This window comes from Oncorhynchus gorbuscha, linkage group LG08, assembly GCF_021184085.1.
Source record: "Oncorhynchus gorbuscha isolate QuinsamMale2020 ecotype Even-year linkage group LG08, OgorEven_v1.0, whole genome shotgun sequence".
NCBI lineage: Eukaryota > Metazoa > Chordata > Actinopteri > Salmoniformes > Salmonidae > Oncorhynchus > Oncorhynchus gorbuscha.
Window position 1 is genome coordinate 50,179,087 of NC_060180.1, and position 6,000 is coordinate 50,185,086.

General features: G+C 49.5%; 1 protein-coding gene across 1 annotated transcript in view; it reads right to left on the reverse strand.

Moving 5' to 3' along the window:
- The window catches only part of LOC124041775 (tensin-3-like), a 96,865-nt gene extending 91,853 nt beyond the window's left edge, over positions 1-5,012 (reverse strand). Inside the window, exon 1 of the mRNA XM_046359773.1 lies at positions 4,612-5,012. The gene's annotated coding sequence lies outside the window, so the exon portion shown is untranslated. The remainder of the gene's footprint in view (positions 1-4,611) is intronic.
- Between the last annotated feature and the right edge of the window lie 988 nt (positions 5,013-6,000).

Here is a 6,000-nt window from a genome sequence, read left to right on the forward strand (position 1 = left end):
GAGGTGATAGGTGGGATGGGCTGAGAGTGGCTGAGGGGTGGTCTGAGGTGATAGGTGGGATGGGCTGAGAGTGGCTGAGGGGTGGTCTGAGGTGATAGGTGGGATGGGCTGAGAGTGGCTGAGGGGTGGTCTGAGGTGATAGGTGGGATGGGCTGAGAGTGGCTGAGGGTTGGTCTGAGGTGATAGGTGGGATGGGCTGAGAGTGGCTGAGGGGTGGTCTGAGGTGATAGGTGGGATGGGCTGAGAGTGGCTGAGGGGTGGTCTGAGGTGATAGGTGGGATGGGCTGAGAGTGGCTGAGGGGTGGTCTGAGGTGATAGGTGGGATGGGCTGAGAGTGGCTGAGGGTTGGTCTGAGGTGATAGGTGAGATGGGCTGAGAGTGGCTGAGGGGTGGTCTGAGGTGATAGGTGGGATGGGCTGAGAGTGGCTGAGGGGTGGTCTGAGGTGATAGGTGGGATGGGCTGAGAGTGGCTGAGGGTTGGTCTGAGGTGATAGGTGAGATGGGCTGAGAGTGGCTGAGGGGTGGTCTGAGGTGATAGGTGGGATGGGCTGAGAGTGGCTGAGGGTTGGTCTGAGGTGATAGGTGGGATGGGCTGAGAGTGGCTGAGGGTTGGTCTACGGTGATAGGTGGGATGGGCTGAGAGTGGCTGAGGGTTGGTCTACGGTGATAGGTGGGATGGGCTGAGAGTGGCTGAGGGTTGGTCTATGGTGATAGGTGGGATGGGCTGAGAGTGGCTGAGGGTTGGTCTACGATGATAGGTGGGATGGGCTGAGAGTGGGTGAGGGTTGGTCTACGGTGATAGGTGGGATGGGCTGAGAGTGGCTGAGGGGTGGTCTGAGGTGATAGGTGGGATGGGCTGAGAGTGGCTGAGGGGTGGTCTGAGGTGATAGGTGAGAGTGGCTGAGGGGTGGTCTGAGGTGATAGGTGGGATGGGCTGAGAGTGGCTGAGGGGTGGTCTGAGGTGATAGGTGGGATGGGCTGAGAGTGGCTGAGGGTTGGTCTGAGGTGATAGGTGAGAGTGGCTGAGGGGTGGTCTGAGGTGATAGGTGAGAGTGGCTGAGGGGTGGTCTGAGGTGATAGGTGAGAGTGGCTGAGGGTTGGTCTATGGTGATAGGTGGGATGGGCTGAGGGGTGGGATTAAAGAGTTTGTTTGGTAATGTATTATTGTTATATATAAAAGTACCATGTATTTGAAATGTATATGTTAAAAGAGTATGTCAAATGTATAGGTAAAATGTATGTACAGTGGGGAGAACAAGTATTTGATACACTGCCGATATTGCAGGTTTTCCTACTTACAAAGCATGTAGAGGTCTGTAATTTTTTATCATAGGTACACTTCAACTGTGCGAGACGGAATCTAAAACAAAAATCCAGAAAATCACGTAAGTAATCAAGTAATTAATTAGCATTTTATTGCATGACATAAGTATTTGATACATCAGAAAAGCAGAACTTAATATTTGGTACAGAAACCTTTGTTCGCAATTACAGAGATCATAAGTTTCCTGTAGTTCTTGACCAAGTTTGCACACACCGTAGCAGGGATTTTGGCCCACTCCTCCATACAGACCTTCTCCAGATCCTTCAGGTTTCGGGGCTGTCGCTGGGTAATACGGACTTTCAGCTCCCTCAAAAGATTTTCTATTGAGTTCAGGTCTGGAGACTGGCTAGGCCACTCCAGGACCTTGAGATGCTTCTTACAGAGCCACTCCTTAGTTGCCCTGGCTGTGTGTTTCGGGTCGTTGTCATGCTGGAAGACCCAGCCACGACCTATCTTCAATGCTCTTACTGAGGGAAGGAGGTTGTTGGCCAAGATCTTGCGATACATGGCCCCATCCATCCTCCCCTCAATATGGTGCAGTTGTTATGTCCCCTTTGCAGAAAAGCATCCCTAAAGAATGATGTTTCCACCTCAATGCTTCACAGTTTGGATGTTGTTCTTGTGGTTGTACTCATTCTTCTTCTTCCTCCAAACACGGCGAGTGGAGTTTAGACCAAAAAGCTCTATTTTTGTCTCATCAGACCACATGACCTTCTCTCAATCCTCCTCTGGATCATCCAGATGGTCATTGGCAACCTTCAGACGGGCCTGGACATGCGCTGGCTTGAGCAGGGGGACCTTGCGTGCGCTGCAGGATTTTAATCCATGATGGCGTAGTGTGTTACTAATGGTTTTCTTTGAGACTGTGGTCCCAGCTCTCTTCAGGTCATTGACCAGGTCCTGCCGTGTAGTTATGGGTTGATCCCTCACCTTCCTCATGATCATTGATGCCCCACAAGGTGAGATCTTGCATGGAGCCCCAGACCGAGGGTGATTGACCGTCATCTTGAACTTCTTCCATTTCCTAATAATTGCGCCAACAGTTGTTGCCTTCTCACCAAGCTGCTTGCCTATTGTCCTGTAGCCCATCCCAGCCTTGGGCAGGTCTACAATTTTATCCCTGACGTCCTTACACAGCTCCCTGTTCTTGGCCATTGTGGAGAGGTTGGAGTCTGTTTGATTGAGTGTGTGGACAGGTGTCTTTTATACAGGTAATGAGTTCAAACAGGTGCAGTTAATACAAGTAATGAGTGGAGAACAGGAGGGTGTCTTAAAGAAAAACTAACAGGTCTGTGAGAGCTGGAATTCTTACTGGTTGGTAGGTGATCAAATACTTATGTCATGCAATAAAATGCAAATTAATTACTTACAAATCATACAATGTGATTTTCTGGATTTTTCTTTTAGATTCCGTCTCTCACAGTTGAAGTGTAACTGTGATAAAAATTACAGACCTCTACATGCTTTGTAAGTAGGAAAACCTGCAAAATCGGCAGTGTATCAACTACTTGTTCTCCCCACTGTATATGTAGCAAAAAAGCAACAACAAAAAAAAAACTACGATATTTGTCCTCCGAAGAGGGAGGGGTTAACTAACATAGCAATTTAAAAAATATATATTTAAAAAACCCCACAGAAGAACCTAAATAAATAATTCAGTGGAATCTGTGTGTGACAGCAGCACCCACCAGGCTCCTAAAGCACCACCTAATTACCGCCTTCGTTCCCAAGGTCATAGAGGAATGTGTTCCAAAATGAATTACACTCCCACTTTATCTCTCCTCCCTCTATTTCTCTTTCTCTCTATCCCTCTCTTTCACTTACTTTCTCTCTCTCTCTCTCTCTCTCTCTCCTTCTCTTCGCACTAGCTAATGGCTTACATATGTGTGCTGTGTGGCTACAAAAGAGATATCTTTCATTTCTGTGACACACAATACTGCCCCAGCAGCCCCCAGACCGACAGTCAGTCTGTGCCGTGTGAAGAACAGAATGCCCTGTTAAGCTTAGCTTGCTGTACACTCACACCAGCCATTTGCCAACCCACCTGTCCAAACCACGAGGTCCTACTAATCCATTTTTGTAATTGCCGCCTATTTATCAAAGGAAAGAGAGAGACAGAGAAGATAAGAGAACTCATGTGTTTTCTAACTTCTTTCTACACTCGTTTCACATTTCACACCTGATAGTTGAAAAAACACCTTGATGTGTGTGTATAACGGATGTGAAACGGCTAGCTAGTTAGCGGTGGTGCGCGCTAAATGGCGTTTCAATCGGTGACGTAACTTGCTCTGAGACCTTGAAGTAGTGGTTCCCCATGCACTGCATGGGCTTTTGTGGAGCGATGGGTAACGATGTTTCGTGGGTGACTGTTGTTGATGTGTGCAGAGGCTCCCTGGTTCGCGCCCGGGTATGGGCGAGGGGACCTTCTAAAGTTATACTGTTACATGTGTTCTAATGTGTGTCCATGATGCATTAGAGCTTTTCTTCGGATTGTTTTATAGATACGAAGGTGTAAATGCAGGTGTGTGTGTCTGGATCCAGACTTTTAAGGAGATAAAGGGGAGGGATCTAGACACCGGTAAGGAGGCAGGGTGTAGCCTATGTGAGGTAAGAGGGACTCTTGTACATGTCATCAACAATGGGCCTGAGGCCTCGAATACCACACAGCAGCTGTGGCTTGAAGAGTTGAACTTGTTTTTTTTCTCTCTTTCACTCTCTCTCTCTGTCTCGGTCTCTCCCCATATTTTCTTTTCCCAGCAGACCAGCCATTCAACAAAAGAGGTGGAAAAAAGGTGTTTTTAAATGCAAGACTCATAGAGCTATGTGAGGCCTATGCTACCTCTGGAATGGCCCCATATGTTTCACATTATAAAGGTCTCCAGCACAGAAAAGCCCCAAAAAGCATGGAGACCCAAACCAATGCAAAAGACGGCTCAACAAATAGGACATTTACAGTTGTGCAATTCTCTCACTGTGTGAAAAGCTGCAGCCAAAGCTTGATGAGGAGATCATGGTTTTTAATGAACTACACTCACTGTCGAATTCAAACAAATCACAACCACACTGCTTGTAGTTTGAATGACACCGGTAATAACCCACTTCTCTCTCTATCCTGAATCCCGCCTGGTATTTTGAATCAATTCCCCGAAGCGAAATGAACCACAGGTTAAAACTTCCCCAGACTCCATGAAACTACTCCAGAACTACTTTGATGAACTAGCGCAACACTGAAACCAGCTCCCCTGCAAGTATAGCACTACAAACAACTGCAAAACACCAAACCTTACCGTTTTAGAACCAAAGAAAGTCACTTTTATTTTCCTCCTTTCTTTAAAATCCTTCGTCAGTCAGACACTGCTAGGGAGAGGTGGGTAAAGTCCAGTCCAGGTGAAGAAGAGTAAAATAGCTCTCTGCCCGTCACACAGGCTTAGAGGAAGTTGACTGGCTCTCCTCTGCTGGAATGCGGTGATTAGAGGCACTTCTTCTGTGAGCTCACTTTGTTCAGGCTCTGCTGCCCCCACTGCTGCTCCCTCCCAGGCTGTTGCTGCTGGCTCCTACTACTGGCTGTTGCTGCTCCCTCCCAGGCTGTTGCTGCTGGCTCCTACTACTGGTGGTTGCTGCTGGCTCCTACTACTGGTGGTTTCTGCTGGCTCCTACTACTGGCTGTTGCTGCTGGCTCCTACTACTGGCTGTTGCTGCTGGCTCCTACTACTGGCTGTTGCTGCTCCCTCCCAGGCTGTTGCTGCTGGCTCCTACTACTGGTGGTTGCTGCTGGCTCCTACTACTGGTGGTTGCTGCTGGCTCCTACTACTGGCTGTTGCTGCTGGCTCCTACTACTGGCTGTTGCTGCTCCCTCCCAGGCTGTTGCTGCTGGCTCCTACTACTGGTGGTTGCTGCTGGCTCCTACTGCTGGCTGTTGCTGCTGGCTCTTACTACTGGCTGTTGCTGCTGGCTCCTACTACTAGCTGTTGCTGCAGGCTCCTACTACTGGCTGTTGCTGCTGGCTCCTACTACTGGCTGTTGCTGCTCCCTCCCAGGCTGTTACTGCAGGCTCCTACTACTGGCTGTTGCTGCTGGCTCCTACTACTGGCTGTTGCTGCTGGCTCCTACTACTGGCTGTTTCTGCTGGCTCCTACTACTAGCTGTTGCTGCTGGCTCCTACTACTGGCTGTTGCTGCTGGCTCCTACTACTGGCTGTTGCTGCTCCCTCCAAGGCTGTTGCTGCTGGCTCCCACTACTGGCTGTTGCTGCAGGCTCCTACTACTAGCTGTTGCTGCTGGCTCCTACTACTGGCTGTTGCTGCAGGCTCCTACTACTGGCTGTTGCTGCTGGCTCCTACTACTGGCTGTTGCTGCTGGCTCCTACTACTAGGTGTTGCTGCTGGCTCCTACTACTGGCTGTTGCTGCTGGCTCCTACTACTGGCTGTTGCTGCTGGCTCCTACTACTAGCTGTTGCTGCTGGCTCCTACTACTAGCTGTTGCTGCTGGCTCCTACTACTAGCTGTTGCTGCTGGCTCCTACTACTAGCTGTTGCTGCAGGCTCCTACTACTGGCTGTTGGCTGCTGCAGGCCGTGGTAAAATGGAAGCTCTGCTCCCATCAACCCTCAACACACTTCCTCCAGTCAGACGAGGCTGCTAGCCGCTGCAGCCGCCACAAGTTCTGGCACGGGATAGT